Source organism: Lissotriton vulgaris, chromosome 2_1, assembly GCF_964263255.1.
Source record: "Lissotriton vulgaris chromosome 2_1, aLisVul1.2, whole genome shotgun sequence".
Classification (NCBI taxonomy): Eukaryota; Metazoa; Chordata; class Amphibia; order Caudata; family Salamandridae; genus Lissotriton; species Lissotriton vulgaris.
The window spans coordinates 832,705,901-832,727,732 of record NC_141687.1 but is presented as its reverse complement, the minus strand read 5'-3'; positions in this window follow the sequence as shown (position 1 = coordinate 832,727,732).

Genomic DNA, 21,832 nt, shown 5'->3' with positions numbered 1-21,832 from the left:
TATCACCATTTGGCAACTTGAAACATGAACCATCAACCCATAAAGCATCATCACACTCAGGAAGAGGAGTGTCGCTCAAATCCACTCTCCCTTTCGTCTCTTCTTCTGTCCTAAAACAGCAATCATGTTGTTCAACCTCATCTGTCTCTACTGGAATGGGCAATAACGTAGCTGGGTTTAATGTGTCACACCTCTTTATGTGTACATGACTCGCTAACAGTGTCAGCTCATAACTTGACAATCGAGCACTAGTTAAGTGCTGTGTCTTCGTTCTGTTCAGTAAAATGTCTACTGCATGTGGGACCATAACAATCAGTGTATTATTCATTACTATCCCAGCAGACTGTCGAATACAGAGAGCTGCTGCCGCAGTGGCTCTCAAGCAACTTGGTAATGCCTTAGCTACTGGATCTAGAGTTGCTGAAAAGTACGCGCATGGATGCTGTTTGCCCCCAAAAGACTGTGTCAGGACTGATAATGCACACCCTTCCTTCTCGTGGACATACAACGTAAAAGGCTTACTGTAGTCGGGGGTACCCAACACAGGAGCCGAACACAATGCATCACGCAATTCGTGAAAACTTCTCTGACACTCTTCAGACCACGGAATGGGTTTCGGTGTATCCTTGCAAGTTAATGCCACCAAAGGTTTGGCTATCAAGGAGAAATTCGGTATCCATTGTCTGCAATATGATGTAATGCCCAAGAAAGCACGCACTTCTCTCTGTGTCCTTGGGACACTCAATTTTGCAATCGCCTGAATTCTCTCTGGGGTCAGCTTCCTTCCCTCCTTCGATAAGATGTGACCTAAGTAGGTCACTTCTTGTCGACAAAATTGCAGTTTTGAAAAAGAGACTTTGTGCTTCATCTCACATAAATGACGCAACAATGACAAAGTGGCTTGCTTGCAAATCTCCTCTGTATCTGCAGCGACCAGCAAATCATCGACGTACTGAATAAGAGTCGCGCCATCAGGTAGAACGATCGTGTCAAGTTGTGATTTCAGAGCCTGACTGAATATAGATGGACTTTCACAGTAGCCCTGAGGAGCGCGTTTGAAGCGGAAGCTTCGGCCTCCTAAGTTGAAGCCAAAAATATCTCTGCTCTCCTCGGCAATAGGGATGCTAAAGAAAGCATTCTTCAGGTCAATGACTGTGAACCAAGTGGCTGAAGCTGGAATCATAGTTAATAAGGCAGTAATATCAGGAACAACTGGAAACTGTGGCACAACAATCTTGTTCACTTCTCAAAGATCAATCACGAACCTATAAACAGGCGGTTGGGAAGGATCAGTACGCTTTAAAACCGGCAGAACAGGACTGTTACAGATGTTCCCTGTTGTCTCTTCAATGACATCTTTCTCAATCAGATCATAAATGATTGCTAACAACGCCTTTTCACCTTCGCTAGAGATCTTGTATTGGGGAATACGTGGCATTCTAACGTTTGCTTTCAATGTTATAACATATGGTGCTATTTCCAAAAGACCCACATCATTAGAGCCAGTAGCCCAAAGAATATCTGGGAGAGAAGACAATTATGTTGGAATACGTTCCTTTGACAAATACATTTGAGAAACCACTTTCTTACCTAGGGTAAGTTGTACTCCTGAAGGAGAACAGTACAAAGTCGCATATAGTCTCTTTAGCAGATCCAATCCTAACAAGTTTTCACCACAACCTGTTGTAAGAATGAGGGGTGCTTCTAATTCACATGGCCCAACAGAAAGGGACATAGGACTAGAGTTTGGGTTCCTAACAGGGTCACCAGAAAAACCTACTGAAACATTCATTTCGCCAGACAAAGGTGCGCCAGGAAGTTTTGATTGCATGATAGAACTCTTTGTAGCACCAGTATCCAGCAGAAAAGGCTCTGACACACCTGATGTAGTCACCTCAACATAAGGTCCATTCTGATCTACTGGAACTGAAACAACTCCCTCTCTTTGTCCATGGCTGTCCTAGCAATCGTTACCCTCATTCTCGTTTTCTGCATAGTAGTCATCAGCATAGTACTGTGCTGTCCTAGAAGACGCATTATTCTGTTGGTCAAAGCTGTTCATAGAATTCTGTGGCGGGAAAGAATGAGCGTTCTGGGGGAAATTTCCGCGATCCCTACCTCTAGGGGCTTGCTGAACACCTCTACCTCTTGCACCAGAAACACCATTCAAACGCCGTAACAAAGCCGGACAATTGTTCTTGAAATGACCCTCTTCCTTCAATACGCGCACTGATTCGGACCATACGGTAAACGCTGTTGAGAGGACTCGTTTCTCTGCGAGTCCCTTGAATACTGCTGGGGTTGCTGATGATCGTGCTGACTATTATTACGAGGTGGATAAGCTTGCTGCAGAAGGACTTTAGTTTTCAACTCTTTAGTCTTTTTGTCTACCTTCTCTAGCTCATCTTTGCGCCTATTTTCGTAGTACTGGGCTGTGGCTAAAATCTGCGCTGACGTGGAAACAGCCTAAGCACTCTCTGAATCCTTCAATTTATTACCCAGATCAGGAAGCAAATTATGTACAAATTTGTCTACAAACAATCTTTGGCCACCCTCAGTAGCCATATCCTGACCACTATGATCGACGAAAGTTTCTTCAAACCGCGTGGAAAAGTCAGACACATTCTCATCTTTTTTCTGTTTGCACGCAGACAACTTGTCCCAATTCACACGCAATTCGGGCATTAAAGTCTTCATATATGTGATAATTCTACCAGGAAGTTCTGCTACTAAAGGCTCGGGCTTAGAGCCACCAACTTGTCTAGCATCAGCAGCAGCAATATTAACCCATGTGTCACCTAATTCTTGATCATGATCTACATGACGAATTTTTCCCCATAAAGGCTGTGGAACAACATTCCCAAATAACATGTCTACATCTGCTAGATTCATGATACAGGAGCTGGCAGTTTGTGATAACTCCTTATAATACCCTGCAGGGTTTATGCGGGGATCAGGCAATGTCTGCTTGAGCGCTAAAACCTCAGATCTCTTCCAAGGGACATGTACCCATACACGCTGGAAATGCGGCGGAATTGCTGGATTCGCATTTGCATCACCTTCCCTCCAAACTGGAGGAACCTCTCTCATGGGGTACTGTTGCGCCTTTTTCCTACCTGGCCTGTCATGATCAAAAAGTGGTCCAGAATTGCTTCCCTTACTCCTATAGGACAACAACATTTCTATTGCTTGTTCAACATCGGCACCCACAATCATGCCTTCTGCGAACTAGAACCGCACACGGAATAATTCACGCAGGTCGTACTCAGGATCATTTCCTCTCAAATCTTCAGAAAGAAATACACACATTTGTTCAAAAACATATCTCTGTGTGGACGCTTCCCACTGACGGAAAACTTCCATAACGGACTGAACGTCATATTTTACAGTATCAGTAACCCATTTGTATGGTAATTCATCCAGTACTTCTCTCTCAAGACGGTTAGGCAGTCGACTCCGCAACTGTCTACGTTCTGTGTTAGGGGTCGTCTTAGGCGACCCAAAGAAAGGTGAGAAAAGACCAGTGACAGTGTTTGCCACTCTCTGTCGAACAGAAGGGGAAGCTGGTGGAAAGGCAGAAACGCCAGAAAAGACAAGCTGATGTAAAGTAGAAGTCGAGGCGGTAGCGGAAGGAGTAGTAGGATAAGCAGTTGGAGCAGTAGGCGAGGTCGTAGAAAAGGCAGATGGAGTATGTAGCAAAGGTGGCGGCCCTTGAGAGGGCTGCGCCGGAGGAGCAGAAACCAGCTGAAGAGGAGCTGGTGCTTGTGGAGGAACTGGTGTTTGTGCGGCGGGGCGCGGTATAACAAATCTCTGCGGGGGTGCAGTAGCAGTTTGTGCATAGGGGGGTGGTGAACTCAGTAAGTGGGACATTAAAGGATACTTCTCAATTGTCTCTTTTGGTTCCTGTCCTCTATTTGGCAGGACTGGGTACCATTTATCTGCTGCTAGCTTCTTGCTTCTAAGTGTTTGTTCACTCTCTTGATCTTCCTCATTATCCCTAAATGCAATGGCAGCTTGTACCATTGACATACCTCGTTTATTTTTCTTTGCTAATTTCATCTCTTTCTGTTTGGCTTCTTTGCGCCATAGGCGAAAGGAGTCAAACATCGCCGGCCGGGCTTTCTTCTTGAAAAGTTTCACCTCTAGATTATCTAAAATCTCAGTGTCAAAGCTACCATATTGTGGCCATTTTAGAACACCATCATTTCTGGTGAATCAGATCCATACTTCATTATATGCGATAGGGCCTACGCCATGCTTCACATAGAGCTCATATGTTGGAGTTCCAATCGGAGGAACCGGACACAAGTCCGGCAATCGGGAGTCCCTACTACAACCAAGACAAAACAAGTTTCCAAGTCTGCTAAGACCAGCCATCTTCGCTCTCTAGTCTAGCTTCAAACTTCAAAGGATTATCGAATACGATAGTCTCGTGAATACACGAGTCCCTTGGTTTTGGCGCTTGCAAGTTCCAAACAAAGCGTATCTCAAGGATACCAAAACTAAGAATGAAACTAAGGACTGGGAGACGCTCCACTTTTACTTAACTGAAGTATTGTAGATCGGTGACGTCACTAGAAGACTCGTCTATCGTTTCGCTCTACCAAGCATCAACGGGTCCAAAACAGGGCAATAGTCAGGGCAGCAGTCCTTCGTAGCCGTCGGGACGCGGGGAACCTCCCAGCAAAGACCTTTCGGAACCACGTCGACATACAGGGGTCGCTGAAGTGGCTGGCCGTCCTCTGGAATTTTCACACGAAGCTCCTCACGAACATCTGGCTTGGACCGATACCGCTTGATACCGCCCGAGTTGGGCGCCAGCTGAGGTACCGGGTTTTTAGGGACCCGGCGGTGCCAGGGAAACACCCAAAGACCTCTTGAGTCCTTCCTGTTTTGGACCACAGAAACACAGAGTCTTCTAGGTGATGTCAAGGATCGAGTTTTATTGGCTGCAACCAAGTAACAAGCGTCCTAGAAGTACAACAGCACGGTGTGTATATTCTCAGGAGACTGTTCGTTTTTACAGAACCAGCCTTCTCCTTTTATACAAAAATATCAGCTTCAGGCAAGAATTCCTAGTTTTACAGTTTGGCCATATACATATTTTCACAATAAAGGAAAAGCAAAGTCATGATGGCAGGCCCATATTTAGGTTTGTCCAGTTCGTGATAGATTACCCGGCAAGGCCCAGAACTTCCATCAGATATCGATGAACCCCCAATAAAATCGGGCACCTCCTCCTTGTAAAACAGACCATAAAGAAGAAACAGGGACAGGTGTGTGTGTGTGATAAGAGTAGCTTGCATGCGATGAACGGTTTATGACATGTTGTGCTTTGATGCTATCTCGTTCGGCCACTGGGCGAGGAACTGCCCGAACAGGTTTGGCTTGAGGCAGTGGAGTCAGCTTGGCCAGGTCATGGGGGAGTCAGCTAAGGTGAACGTATCCTTTCAGGTCGAGTTCGGCCTTGGTCAATTGGCTATGTTAGGGCAACCACAAGATGGATGCCGCTCACAAAATGGAACCCGAGGGTTCAAGACAGAAAGTACGATTTTAAGGTGATTGCATGACGCAAATACATAGGTATAATGTCCTCATCATTACCGGTCTGCTGATACCAAATTCGTCATGATACGATGATATTTTCTGACACGAGTGTTGGGCTTTGGTACCACATTATAGCAGGGTCCAGATTTTTCAGTACTACAGAAGTAGGCACTTCCTTCCTCCCACCCCCCCCAAAAATGAACTCCTTATACAAAAAAGTGCAGCCAAATATCAATCTGAGGAGTTATTCTGATCCAAATCATCATTTTCAGAAGGTTTATGCTGCCAGCGATAGATTTCTTGTGCAGAATGGCAATTTTTCCGACTTCGGGAAAGTGAGCTGTTCAAATCTCCCGCCGGATGTCAGCTGCGCGTCACATCTCCGTATTTGCAATTGTTTACTCTCGCGATGTGTGATTGCGGGTTCTTATGACTTATTCGCGTTCTCAAAGTCTCGCAGTGCAAGATGGCGGGAACTCCATGACGTACTCACGATCAAAAAGTCTTGCGCGATCACGCAGCCAGATCCAAAATGGCGCAGCGCACGCAAACCGGGAGGAAAACAACTCGGCAAACTCAGAATCACGGTAAGTCAACCCAGCGCTCGAGATTGTATTTTTGAGGCGCGACCAAGCAAAAAAAATTCGCCAACTAGCGAATTGCGGATTTTTGGGCAATTTTGCGCGATTCGCAGACCGCGAAATTGCCAAAAATCCGCAAATTCCGCGAGCGGAACAAATTTTCCGCCCATGCTTAATATCAACAAGCTAGAGACCTCCCTTTAGGGAGTTGGATTAGATGTGCCGGTAATCAAGAACAGGTTACTGCCAGCACTCCTCTATGCTGATGACAGAGTCTTGTTTGCCAGGTCTCCCAATGTACTTAAGGCTCTTGTTGAAAGCTTTGTATCCTTCATGGAGAATCTTAATTCAGGAAACCCATAGGTCAAACAACTTTGTAATGGCTTGTGGCTCAAAGAATGTGAAATTCTGTACTCTGACCATCAAGGGGATGCGTTTAGAGAAAGTGTGTTCTTGTCCCTATTTGGGTATCACTTTAGAACAAAATAGCACCTGGACCACTTACTTGGTGAATATGAATGAAAGTTTCTCATGAGTGACTGGCGCACTTTTTAATGTCTCTGCTTGTATAGGAAACAAGACCATCTGACCGCATGCTGTGATTTACGAACGTAGGTGTGTCACTGTCCTAACATATGGAGCATGCGTATGGGATTATTGCATACTAAAAATCTTCAACTCAAAGAAAACAGGGTGCTCAGAAGAATTCTGGGAGGATCCTTCATGGTGTACGAAGAACTTGGCCTGGATTGCGTGGAGGACCATATAAAATTGGCACCTTTGCCACTCTGGTGATCTAATTAGGACAATGTTCAGGGCACTCACAGAGACATAATAGAGGATTGTTTGGCGTGTGCCTCTGCATGTATCATACCTTGGATTAAATATAAACCGTCAGACTTCTCAAACCTAGGGGGACTAAATCTTTTCTCTGACCCAATCTCCATTAAAAAGGAGGACAAGCCATGGGTAAAAGAAAACTATTTGATGAATGGGGCAAGGGTCAAGGATTTGGCATTGTCTGCTTCAGACAGTATCAAGGGCAATTGTTCTAAAGTGTCCCAGGATGGAGGCATATTTGGAATGGGTAAACGATTCCTGGGAAAAGTTCGCTACTCACCTGATTTCGCATGGACTCAGTTAGATTAAAATTATGTTTCCCTCTTGGCCAATGTGATGACACCAGTGTTAGCTGTTGTCTGTGTCAGACCAAACCTTGCTGCATTTTGTATTCTTTTGTAAAAAAAAAATTTGAAAATATTTTATTGAATTTTCCAGTTACACATTCTATAGTACAATTGTAACAATCGTTTCACATTTACCCAGTAATAATAACGTGGTACATCCCAAGATCTTCAGTTTGTATATGCGTACACATGAATGGTCAGCCTTAAATTGCACATTACATATTCGTCATATCAGGTAATTCCAGCAACATATTATAATGTAATGTTTAGAAGAAAAACATAAAACAAATTCCCAACTACCCCCCTCCCCGATGTTACGGTCTTTGTCCTTCTAATACCCATACTACCGGTATATCTAGAGCGCAGGTGTTACCCTATAAGTATCTAGCCCACACAGCTAGCCTCATTTTATGCCACATCTAGTCGATACCAAACACAGCGATCGAGTCACTATTATACGCAATATCTCTGTCCTAAGTCATCAAATCCAAGTCATGTATACGCTTCCCTTCCAACATAACCTCCCACTCGAGGGATATCGGGGTCTTCCGCAGGCCTCTAGTTTCTTGGCTGCGCAGCGCTGCACCTTCTGCTCCGCGCCAGCGTAATAATTCTGCATGCCATACATGAACCGCAGGGGATTTGCGAGATTTCCACCTCATAGTTATATTTCTAACAGCCAATAAAAATGCAAGGTTTACAAATCGATATTGCACTTTGTGGGTGGTGGTCTGAGTATGAAGCCCCAGGATGCACTCCCCCAGTGTATCAGTGATGGTAATTTTCGTGGCCGATTCTGTCATTTGTCTTTTCGTACCCCAGTACCTGCGCAGTCGTGGGCATTCCCATATCATGTGTATAAAACCTGCCCCTCCAAAAGACACCTCGGGCAACAGTGCTGTGTTTGGGGGAACATCCTATCTAGTCTGTTCGGGGTTAAATATGCACGGTGTAACACCATCGTTTGGATAAATTTGAATTCGGCGTTGCGAGGGATTTTCCTGGGGTGTTCTAGCACTATCGCCCATTCCCTGTCTGTCAGTTCCTTCCCTACATTCACTTCCCATTGTGTCTTCAACGTTTGCAGGGAAACCCTTGTGTGTGCACTGATCCGAGTGTGTTAAAAACATGTACGTCGGAGCGCCTGTTTGATGTATGAATGTGTCGTGGTCCATCAGTGTATCTTCCCCAAATAAATCTGCTACCGTACTGATACCTACATCCAACCAGGGCGCCAGCTTACGTTTTGTTATCCTACCACTCGCCATTGGAATCCCTAGCAATGGTAGATTCCCTGCATATCTGTGTGCCGTGTGTGTGTATTGCAGGCCCGCTCTCCAGCATCGTAGCGCCGTCGGCAGTAACAGGGGAAGCTCCACTGGGATCCAACTATCTGGCAGCAACAAGGCGTGTAATGTTCCGGTTTCCAACTCTGCTACGGTATAGTCAATTTCTTGAAGGTTACGGCTCGCTGTCCAATAGGACAGCCATAAGCGCGAAAATCTGGTACTCCCAGGCCACCCGCCGCAGTCCCAACTTGAAGTTTTTTAAGGCTAATGCGTCGTCTACCCTTTCCCCAAATGAGATCTGTAAGCAGAGTATTAAGTAAATTGAAGGTGTGTTGTGGCACTACCAAAGGCAGATTTGTGAAATAATATACCAAACGTGGTAGGACAACCATTTTAGCGATAGCCGCTCTGCCCGTTTTAGATAGCGGCAACGCACTCCAGAAAGCAACACTAGCTCTCAATGCCCTGATTGCCTTATTCAGATTACCCTCCAACATGTCTTCATGGTTCCTATATATTTGTATGCCTAGATATCAAAACGTCGACTGTGTGACCTGAATACTAGTGTCACCAATATCTATCTCTGTAGTGTCCACCCGTTCCATAAAGAAAAATGCATGTGTTTTGGTAGTGTTTAAAGCCAATCCCGATATACGTTCGAACCTTTGAGACGCCTCAAACAATGTGACCATTGGGGTGTGGAGATCGGATATGTACATCAGGAAATCATCAGCGTATGCCGAAAACAAATGAGTCGTATTACCTATGTGTATCCCAATATCTAGAAAGTCTTGTCGCAGCTGTATTGCTAACGGTTCCAGTGCCAATATAAAAAGGAGGGGGGACAATGGGCAGCCCTGTCTTGTACCTTTATGTATGGTGTATTCCCCCGATATATGTCCTCCAGTTCTAGTATGCGCTGTAGGGGCGTTGTATAATATTCGTACCCATGTTATATATTCTATCGGGATGCCGAATTTCCCCAGTGCCTGGAACATGTATTCCCAATTTTTGGAATCAAAAGCTTGTCGTAGGTCAAGTGAAAGACAGCCAGCATGCGGATAGCGTTTCGGGGCCTCTGTTAGCAGATAATGCAATTTCCTTATATTTAAAGATGTGCTGCGAGCAGGCAAAAAAAACAGTTTGGTCGATGTGTATCAACTTTGATAAATGTGGGAGTAGTCTGTTTGCGAGCACCTTATTCAATATTTTATATTCTGTGGACAATAATGGCAATGGTCGATAGCTTGCCATATCTGTATGCTCCCTGCCCGGCTTTGGTAGCGCAATGACCAGTGCTTGTGCCATCGTAAGAGGTAAAGAGCCCTTCTCCCATACTTCCTTATATAAGTCCACTAATTGGGGCACCAAACCCTCCGCATAGGTATCATAGAACTCAATGAGGAGCCCATCTAGACCAGGCGTTTTGTTACGCGGCAGCCCCTTCACTGCCACTCTGATCTCCTGTGATGTAATGTGTCCTATAAGCCCCTTACGTACCAGTTCTGGGATTTTCGGGCACGGTAGGTTGGACAGAAGAGCCTCTGTGTGTGTCATTGTAGGACCCTCAGGTGCACTGTATAATGTGGCATAGTAGTCGCGGAATGCCGTATTAATCTCCCCTTGAGTGGTAATTATGTCGCCATTATCTTTAATATGTCGTGGTATGACCACTGATGGAGAATCAGCATGTATAATGCGAGCCAATAATGCTCCCGCCTTGTCGGGCTCACTGTGGGCGCGTTGTGTGAATGCAGCATAATCTATGGTTCTCAGGGATTCCAACAGTTCAGCGTGACGGATTTGCACCTCCTGCAGAGGTCCTTTTTTCTCTGCATCCGTAACTGCCTCTTTTTCCAGTGTACCCATTGCCTCCTCCACCTTCACTAGTGACTTATGTAATTCCTGTCTTGCACCCACCGTCGCACCAATGGCCTTCCCTCGCACTACCGCCTTAAAAGCGTCCCATTCTATCAACTTACTCAAGGCTGTATTACTGTTATCTATAAAATAGTGTTCGATAGTGGTGGAAAGGGTACTACGAAAGACCTGATCCTCCAAGAGTTGCGGCCAGAGTCACCATGTGGGGACCGGCGTGGGTATCCTACCCCATGTGATTATAGATTCCAGTGGATTATGGTCGGAAAAAGTCTTGGGAAGGTAAGTAGAGTCCAGCACCTGCATAGCTATTCTACCAGAGCAGAGTATCCTATCTATTCTTGTGTGGAGGTCGTGTATCACAGAGTAATATAAGTATTCTCTATGACGGGGATGTCGCATCCGCCACACATCTCACAGATCCCATCCCTCCAGAAATTGTATTGATGCCTCAGCCTGTTTCAACACAGTAGTGCCCTGTAACGGGGGGATGTGATCTATCCAATGATGCATCCAGTACTACTTTACAATCCCCTCCTAGTATCCAGGGATATGCCTCCCATCCCGCCAATGCTCCACTCAGTGTATTCCAATAGTGGTCCTGCTCATAATTAGGGGCATAAAAGGTCCCCAGTACTACCAGTTGGCCATCCAAAAGTCCTTTAACAAGCACATATCTGCCCTGTTTGTCAATCCGCTGCTCTTGCGCCGCAAAAGGCACCCCGTGTCTCACCCAAATCGTGGCACATCTAGCATAATTAGAATATGTAGTGGAGAACACTTGTCCCCTCCATTTTTTCCTGAGTTTCACAACTTCACTTTCTATCATGTGTGACTCCTGTAGGTAGACTATTTGCGCCTTGCGGCGCTGTAGCTGGGCATGTATCCTGTGCCGCTTATGTACCGTGCCCATACCTCTTATATTCCACGTTACAATTTTATACTTCCCCGGTGTACGCATCTGTTCTTCAAACATGCCATACAATAACAGAATAGGACATTTCTGCGGATCTTTAAACCAACAATGGCGGACAATTCAAGACCGTACCCCATTCCACCCCCCTTAATACTTGGTCCAACCCGAAAACGTATCGGACCAAAACTCCCAAGAACTAATCCAACATACATGTAAGGATCTCCAATGAACATACAAAGTGAATTAACGTAAAGCAAACAATAAGAAGAGTTACATAGTGCCTTCGCCATCTGGGGGTAGTGCCTGCGCCTTGCACATGCTATTACGTGTCAAACATCTGCCAGGTTGAGCTACTACGGTACAAGAGCGCTAATGAGTGGTGCCTAATAGAAAAGAGCTATGCTGTCTGGGAGGGGGGCCTAACGCAGCCGCAGCGCAAAATATCACATAAAGTCTACAATACTTGTGAGTCCATCACCCAAACAGATTCGCGATCAGCTGTGGAGTCGCCGAGGGAAATAAAGCCACACTGCCCTCGGAGTCCGATTCGTGGGAGTCCTCCTCTTCGGTAGAGAATTTATGGACCGATCGAGGCGCGTTCGTGAAGGTCGCTGTGGCCAGCACCGCCTGTTGTTTGGTCTGCTGTATCCGTACACGCTCGTTGGTTCTTCGCAGTCTACGGTCTCTGCGTTTAGTCGAAGAGGCCACAATGGTTTTCCTTCTCTCCTCCGTGAGCATAGCTTTCTCCTCCGCATTAGTAAGTTCCATCACCTCCAGCCAATCCGCAACATCCCCAGGGCTCTCAAAAAAGTACGATTTCTGTTCATGAATTATCTTGAGGCTGCCGGGAACAACAGCGCATACTGTAGCTGTAAGTTTCTAAGCCGTCGCTCCACCGCCATGAAGGAGGCTCTCTGTTTTTGTACTAACATCGTGTAATCCGGAAACAACGAGATCCTCCTGTTCTCAAAATTGATCGGCGCCGCCATTCTAGCTTTTTGTAATAGGACATCTCGATCACCGTAGTTCAAAAACTTTACTATGAGGGGACTCTAGGGAGCACCTGGTTTTGGCCGCCCAGTAGGTATCTATGCACCCTTTCTATGCAGTATTGTGAAGAGAGGCCCTCTGTGGTGATATTGTCCTTAAACCATTGTTCCATGTAGCCCACCGCATCCGGTTCCTCGCTTCTCTCCGGCAGGCCAATTACCCGGATATTATTCCTTCGCCCCCTTCCTTCTGCATCCTCCACTCTGTCCATCAATGTGGCCACCTGTGTTTGTAGTTGCCTCACATCAGACTCTGTTTGCTTTTGCTTGGGGAGCAGTTCCGCCAGTGTCGTTCCCTGCTCCTTGACTGTCTCCGCCGTCTTTACATGATCCACCCTAAGCAGGTTCAATCACATGGACAGGGGCCCCATTTGGAGCTCAAGCGCCTTCCCCGTGTCTCGTACCTCCCGCAAGATAAGGTCCAGTTTATCTTCTGTGTTGGGCTCCTTGGTTGGGGGTACATATCCAGAGCTCATCCCCTCTTCCATACCACCCAGCTAGACCTGCGACAGGTTCGTGTACCGCTGTTCCGGTAGCTTCGGCTTGTTGCGTCCCACTTTACCCATTGTACACGATAGAAGTGTGCAACAGTGTAAACACAAATCAGAAAGGGTCACACCAATAATCCCGTCCCGACCCGGCCGTGCAAATCTCTCCTGTGTCGCTGCGGTGGTGGACAGGCGGTGACACCAAATCCGTTTGAACCTTCCAGAACCCGGCTTGAAGAGTTAGTGTCCAAATAGGGTCTCCCGATCCCCACAGTCTCCCAACAGCGCCTTTCTTTTGTACATTTTATAAACATTTGACAGATGGCTTACTGATTGCAGCTATTCAGAAGGCACATATTAAAAAATTCAGAGCAGCTTTGATTAATCTGAAGTCTTTGTGCACACTGGAAATATGCTTTAGGGTGGGCCAATTTTTTTTAAATCTTCAATTAGACTTCGCCAGTCAATGTTGTTTCAACCTTAATTAGTTGTGCAGTCTTTGGAGAATTGAGCTGTTAACCCACCATCCTTCCCGTCTCTTGCGGTTTGATGTAGAATTGTCCTTTTAACAGGATCCTGAACCTTTTAATTGTGAATGTTTGGTTTCTGTAAATTGTGCTGCACTTGGCACTTTTAATGTTATTTATTTTTGATTTTATATTACTTGTGCTTTTATGGTTTATTAAGATCGAAGAAATTTTTTAAAGAAAAGATTCAGTGCAACGCTGTTGTTTTTACCAGATATTTTCCCCTGTACTGATCTCATGACTAACTGTACCCTTTATTCTCTTTGAGGCATCTTCTGCGATTAACATTTCTTGATCCTGTGATTTTATCTATTAATTATTGCAGCAAAATCCTCTTTAAAACGTTTTCTTTTTTAATCCCAACTTGCCAGTACCATTACGATCTTTTGATTTGCTGCTGTGTAATTTGTGGGACAGGCCACAAGAGCTGAGACTTAAATTACCATAGCTGCTCATGCCAAATTGGGAGAGGTGAGAAAAGCATAATTTACTAGAAACAAACTTTTGTTAAGAGAATGTGGTCCTCGCTCACAACCAGCACTGACTCGGAGGCAGTGAAAGTAGGAGTGAGTTTTGATGCTGCATTATATGTGGGGTACCCTCTACCCAGTTAAATGACTTTTTTTGTCCTCGTTCACCTCAGGCTCCGATCAATCCCCGACACTTTCCCATTTGGGCACTTTTTTTGGGAGGGGTTTGGGGCAAGGAGGCAATATTCTCTTCTGGGTTGCCCCGTTCCAAGAGCTGCATTTTATAAACAGAGAAGAAAAAACTGCGGGAGGTGGAATCATTGGACATGACATAAGCTCTTTACATTACTGTCCCGTTAGCAATTATGCCTGCCCGTCTACTCAATCAACTGAAGCCAAAACGTTTTCCTCTGAGCAACGCCCCCTACCACATATATTTTTGATGTATAAGAGAGTGCTCTAAGCCACTATTACAAAAAGGCAGCTGTGGAGAGCATATCACTGCACCCGTACCTCCCTATAGATGTGGTCAGTACAAGAAGGACAATATTACACAGTACTATCACAGACCACACCACAGGTGCAGATATGTCAACTGTGTAGGGAATGACGTCTACAACAAAACATTTAAGTCTGGAGCACACACGCATTCGAAATAAGGTACGTACAGTCATTTGCAATTTAAGGAAAGAAGAAAACTTATTTGTCCTCAATGTTGGTAAAAGTACAGTTTCTAACAATATTATGACTGTTTTTGAAGTTTTGATATTCAAAAAAAGGCATTGATCATAATCCTTCAATTTTGCTGTTAATACACATGATGTGATTACCTTAGATGAGATCATTATTTCGGATGGGATCAGCACAGCTAACACGTGTTAAGTCTGAAACGACTTACTTGGACTGCTGTCGTATAGCACAAAGGTTACTACCAGGCAAAATGTGTATCAACTGATACAAATGCACATAAATAATGTAAGAGTTAGTCACAGAAAATGTGAGTCACTGGTATGGTGTAACGTTCCATTAATCCACAAATGAGAACAATTCATGGAGAATTTGCAGATAGTTCCCTTCGTAAGGGGTGTCTTTGTAACAAAGCTTATTTGGCGGTCCGGTGCTCACATGTAGTTCACTGGATTCACGGTGCTCTAAGCAACTCTGTGCAGAGGGAGGCAGATCAACCACCCCTTTTTTACATATTTTCTTTCAAAACAGCAAAGCCATATAGAAAAGTAGCTTTTCTATGTCACCTCTCAGCTTCCCCGTCCCCTCTATCTCAAAAATATTCAGGGTGAGGCTGACCTTAATATCTACCCCCAGAATGTTCGAGGCCGTCTTACCCATTTCTTCCCAAAACTGCTAAATCCCTGGGCACTCCATGAACATAATGAATATCCGTCGCCTTCCCTACCCCACATTTCATATATTTGGCAACACCCCTTTCCCCAGCTTTGAGATCCTGTATGGCATCCAATGGGGTCTGTGGAGGGAAAAGAGATGTTTTTTTCTTAAAAAGGAAGGTTTGACAGTACTATGTAAAGTGTGCATCAATACTTGCCATAGATCTTGTAACTGCACCCTAGCAGGTATCCTCCCCAGAGCTCCTCCAACAGAATAAAGTCACTATCAAGTCTCCCAACAGTTCCCAATACCAAACTGAAACTTCCCTCTTCCCTGGAAGTGTTTTAGACAATTTTTCCCCCAGATGGTTCATGGATCACAATTTAAATCCCAAGTTCTGAGCCCAGCTTTTTTAGCTGGAGGTACTGGAACCTGGAGAGATTCTCCTCCATCGCCACACTGAGCTCATCCTGTGGGAGCAGCTTGCCATCATGAGAAAGATGGCCCCAAGATTGAATGCCTGTCACTTTAATTGGTAGCGCTAATTTGTCTTTTAGACACTCAGGGGTGCCCGGGGAGTCCCACATAGGAGCCTGATTACTGTAGTAATCCGATTTCATAGCACCTCTATTACAGGACCACAACCTAGCCATAGCTTGCAACACTTTCAGTCATCAACTGATTCGCGCCACCAAGAAAACAGCATTCAAGGAAAGACTGGACAACAACGCACACAACAGCAAGGAACTCTTCAACATCGTGAAAGAGCTCTCCAACCCCAACGCCGGAATCAACGACATCACCCCATCACAAGACCTCTGCAACTCCCTCGCCTCCTACTTCCACAACAAGATCGCTGACATAAACAACAGCTTCAGCACACAACCAACGCTCCCGACGACCGCACCAACGCCCCCCACCACCACCCTCAGCGCCTGGACCCCAATCAACACCGAAGACACCATCCGCACAATGAACTCCATCCACTCCGGATCTCCAACCGACCCCTGCCCTCACCACGTCTTCAACAAAGCCGCCGCCGCCATCGCACCCCAGCTACGGGACATCATCAACGCCTCCTTCGACACCGCAACCTTCCCTGAGAGCTGGAAGCACGCCGAACTCAGCGCTCTACTAAAGAAACCAACAGCAGACCCCACCGAACTCAAGAACTACCGCCCCATCTCGCTACTCCCGTTTCCAGCCAAAGTCACAGAGAAGACAGTCAACAAGCAGCTGGCCGCCTTCATCTAGACGAATGGATCCCTCGACCCCTCACAGTCGGGCTTCAGGGCCAACCACAGCACCAAGACCGCCCTCATCACTGCCACTGATGACATCCGTGCCCTGCTTGACAACGGAGAAACAGCGGCCCTCATCCTCCTAGACCTCTCCGCGGCATTCGACACTGTCTGCCACCGCACCCTAGTGCAACGCCTCAGGAACGTTGGAATCCAGGAGAAGGCACTGGAATGGATCATCTCCTTCCTCGCTGGAAGAACACAGAGAGTCCGCCTACCCCCGTTCAGGTCAGAGGCCACCAAAGTCATCTGCGGCGTTCCTCAAGGCTCCTCGCTCAGCCCCACCCTCTTCAATGTCTACATGAGCCCCCTTGCGGCCATCGCACGCCAACACAACCTCAACATCATCTCCTACGCCGACGACACACAGCTGATCCTCTCCCTGACCAACGATCCCGCCACCGCCAGAGCCGACCTACACGAAGGGATGAAACACGTAGCCCAATGGATGATGACCAGCCGCCTGAAACTGAACTCAGACAAGACGGAAGTTCTCATCCTGGGCTCCTCGCCCTCCGCCTGGGACGACTCCTGGTGGCCACCCGCCCTGGGCTCCGCACCCAAACCAACAGACCACGCACGCAACCTGGGCTTCATCCTGGACTCCTCCCTCTCCGTGGCCAGACAAGTCAACGCCGTCTCCTCGTCTTGTTTCAACATCCTGCGCATGCTACGTAAGATCTTCCGGTGGATGCCCACCGAGACCTGGAAGACGGTCACCCAGGCCCTCGTCACCAGCCGTCTGGACTACGGCAACGCCCTCTACGCCGGAACTACTGCCAAGCTCCAGAAGAGACTCCAGCGAATCCAGAACGCCTCAGCAAGACTCATCCTCGACATCCCCAGACGAAGCTACATCTCCAGACACCTGAGAGACCTGCACTGGCTCCCGGTCAACAAGAGAATCACCTTCCGCCTCCTCACCCACGCACACAAAGCCCTGCACAACCAAGGCCCGAGTTACCTCAACAGCCGCCTCAACTTCTACGCTCCCACACGCCACCTTCGATCGACCAGCCACGCCCTCGCCGCCGTCCCCCGCATCCGAAGAGCCACAACAAGAGGAAGATCCAAGACTTGCAACTCCCTCCCGACCCACCTCCGCCTGACCCAAGACCACCTCGCCTTCAGGAAGCAGCTCAAGACCTGGCTGTTCGAGCAGTAGCTTGTACTGAAAATGTTATATCTGCATGTCTTGTATTTATCCATTCATGGAAGGACGTCACTTCTGTCTGACTGCCTAGCCATAGGCACCAGACGTCATCAATGTATCGTAGCCATTGTATTATGTTCTTCCTGTAGGGGTTATTGTTCTCAATGAACTCGTGCTCATATGGGGCCATGAAAAGGACCGCCATCTCTGGAGCAAAAGGACATCCCATGGCGGTCCCCTTCACTTGTATATAAAAATCTCCTAATGAAACCCACTAGTGAGAAGATAATGTCTTCGTTTAACTAATGGCTTGTCCTCATTTTTTACACAGAATGCTTTTTCAAACCATAAATAATCAGAGATGCATGTAGGGAAATAACTCCGGCTGGAAGACAAGGTAGGCTCACTAAAGCCACGTTGTGCAGCCCGCATTACACAACCAGTACATCTTAATATAGAAAGAGACAATCCTATGATGCAGTCTCTTTTTCCGTACTGATAGAGACATCCGAGCTGATAAAAAGCATACTGCTGGCAAGGTACATTTACAGAGATAGCACTTAAAAAGGGAGCCAAAGTTATTCGTTTTTTTACAAAACATTATTTTATTATTTCTTTCATACATCCTTATTTTAGAAACCAACAGTGCTGCCAAAACCAAGAGCCCTGAAGAGAGTCTGTATATTCAGTATTAGAAACGCGTTGGCTTTATGAAGATAAAGGATAGGAACACGAAGGAATTATGAATTTATTTTCGGTCTATATATAGAGGAAAAGTCCAGTGTAGTAGACATTAATGTGTTCCCTGTGTATCCCCATTCTTTCCTAATTGAAACATCTTTAGAATGTCTATGAACTAATATTTAGACGTTATTGCTGAAGGTAACATAAGACAATCAATATATTTGGATGTATGTTCGTTCGTGATTTTTTCTCATTTATGTTTGTCCACATTGTGTATTCAAAACACATTATTGTTGTTTAATGTTTTGTGAATCAAATGTATATATGACCTTTCTGTATATAGATTTTATTGTCCCCTTTGGTTTTTGAGTATACAACAAAGAACTAAAAAAAGTTAAAGAAAAGGTATAAATAAAGTACCGGCTCAAACGAAATAAATTATTTGAACTAGCGTGAATTTAAAAAAACGCCAAAACAAAACAGGTTCAGGCCTTCCCCCTTGTTACACATATATATACGGCCCAGCCAGAACCTGGCCTATCAGGCCTAACTCCCCCTGTTACCTACTTTCTAAAAGTGGCATTTTCAAACACACAATTTAAAAACTATCTTTAGTAAAAGATGTGTTATTAAATTCTGAGTTCAGAGCCTAAACTTTATTTTTCTATCTTATCCCTAAGGGAAGATATGCTTGTAAAATATTACAAAGCATTCCCTATTCTGTCCTATGAGGCAAGATAGCCTTTCAATAGTGAAAAACGAAATTGGCAGTATTTCACTATCTGGACATGTTACACACATCAGTACATGTCATACCTTTCACATACACTGCACCCTGCCCAGGGCGGTACCGTGGGCCTACCATAGGGGTGTCCTATATGTAAGAAAAGGGAAAGTTAGGGCCTGGCAAGTGGGTGCACTTGCCAAGTCAACATGACAGTTAGCAAACTGCGCACAGGCACTGCAGTGGCAGGCCTGAGACAATATTTCAGGGCTACACATGTGGGTGGCACAATCAGTGCTGCAGGCCCACTAGTAGTATTTGATTTAAAAGCCCCTGCACACCCAGTGCACTTTACTCGGGCCGACTAGTAAATCAAAATATGCCAATCAGGGAGAACCAATCATCATAACAATTTACAAAGGGAGCATATGCACTTTGGGCACTTTACCACTGCTAATTCGTGCTAGAGTCCCAGGTCAGGAAATAATATGAGGAAGAAGCAAAATGTTTGGGGATAACCCTGCATGGCCAAGACCAACAGAGGACATGAGAGAGGAAGGCAGATAATCAAAGACTAGGGGAGATGGAAGCTGGAGGTGATCCGTTTAGAACAAGGAGCAATAGATTTTGGACCCTGGATAGGTTGGATGAGGATCCGAATGTGGAAGCCAGGGAAGTAGTCCTCAACCTGGCAGAAGCCTTACCTAAACTTTTAACTACTGAGTGCATTCATGTCCTCACTTCCCAAGTGACAGCAGAGCAGGCGACTATCACTTCCCTTGAATCAATGATCTCATCGCTGTCTGTGGACATAAAAAAGAGCTTTGTCATCTTAGAAACAAACCAGGAAGAAATATAGGCGTCATGTAAAGCTCCAGAGGAAAAAGAATGATCTGTTGGTTGCCAGGACACAAATTCTCGAAGACACGGTTGAGACACAGTGCTCAGGAAGTACAGGAGATATTAGAGTAGCTGAAGAATAGTTCAAGAAGAAATTACCTAAGGGTCCTGAATGTCTAAGAGAGGGTGGAAGGAGAAGATCTAAACGCCTATGTGGTCTCCTTGATAAAGGCAGGGACACAGATTGAGGATAAAGAGGAAGACATAGCTAGAGATATTCAGAGAGTACATAGGGATCAGTTTAGAAGAAATTCTAATAAAAGCAAACCCCGTAAAATCCTCCTGAATTTTCAAACCTTTGCTTTCAAAGAAAGGATTTTGCTAAAAGCAGTGAAGTGGAAATCCTTGAGGACAAATTTTCTCTTTCGAGATCAGATCGGATTTATCTGGAGTGACCATAAATAAGCAATGGGAAGTAGGGAAGTGACAAGAGGAGTTTGACCCTGGGGGCCATGGCCCCTAATCTTTTAGATTTCAAGCTTCCCTTCACATTATGTACGGTAAAAAAATGCACAACCTAAAGGGTCTCAGAGAAGTGGACAAGCATGTAGAAGCCATTAAAGGGAGAATCTATCATGAGAATAAGATAGTAACCCGCAAGATTAGGACAACAAAATGACATAGATTGAAGGTAGCAATCACTGACATAGTAGGCGTAGGCTCTTTTCACGAACATCAGTCAATGTGGAAGCAGGGAAGGGTTTTCCAAGGGGTGGGGGGTTTACAGGGCTGAATGTGGTGGGGATGATTGGCAAAAATAAAAAAATAGTCCTCGAACTCCTCAGCTAGCACACTTTAAGGCTTGTCAGAACACTCAGGCTAGTCATGGGTCAGGGGGATAGAGGCATGTAGTAACTGCATACACAAGAAGTAAGGTCTCCAGTTTCTTTATTTTAAGTACATCCTCTCTATACAGTAACCCCTCAGCATATTGTCCTCAGCAACTGCTTTTTCCTAGAATGCAACTAGCAGTGGTGGCTCGCAGAGGGAGTGCTGGGGTGGGGCAGTAGTGGGGTCAGACATACTACGGCAAGGAGTAAAGTAAGTATATAAATAAATAAAACGATTTACCTTGCGCTCGCTGCATTGCCGAGTTGGCGATGCAGCGAGCGCAAGGTAAATAGTTTTATTTATTTATACGCATACTTTACTCCTTGCCGTCATATGTACGACTCCACTACCCCCTCACGCTGTCCCTCCCCTGCCCCGCCCCAATACACTCACTCTGCGAGCCGCCACTGGCAGCTAGGCTCCCCATTCCATCTACATCATCAATGCTTTGATAACATTCCATTACGTAGAACATCACCACATAGCACAGGTGTACCAAGCCAAATACTCACCTAGAATGTTAATGGACTGGGTACGCGAGGGAGGCAATAAAAGAGCCTGCAATATTTAAGGGGCTGCCCTATAAATATAATGATGTTGCTGGAAGCTCATCTCACCAAGGGAAATGCGTAGAACTATTCAAGATCCAAAAATGACTCAAACAAATGGTCTGCACAGACCAGTGTACTAGCACTAGCAAGATGGCCATTTTGTTTAAAAAACAGGTGATTGTGTCTATATCAGTAAGCGCTACAGATAACTCAGGAAGGTGGATCATTACCGAACTCCAATTAAAAGAGTGGAACTTCACACTTGTGGGGTATTATGGTCCGAATTCTAATGCTATTAAGCCGCCTAAATCAACTTTCCTCAGTCTTCTAGACTTCACCTATCCGGTTAGTATGGTGGGTGATTTTAATGTGCTTTTAGACAAAGTGGATAGGTCGGCTAAAAGTAGGCCAA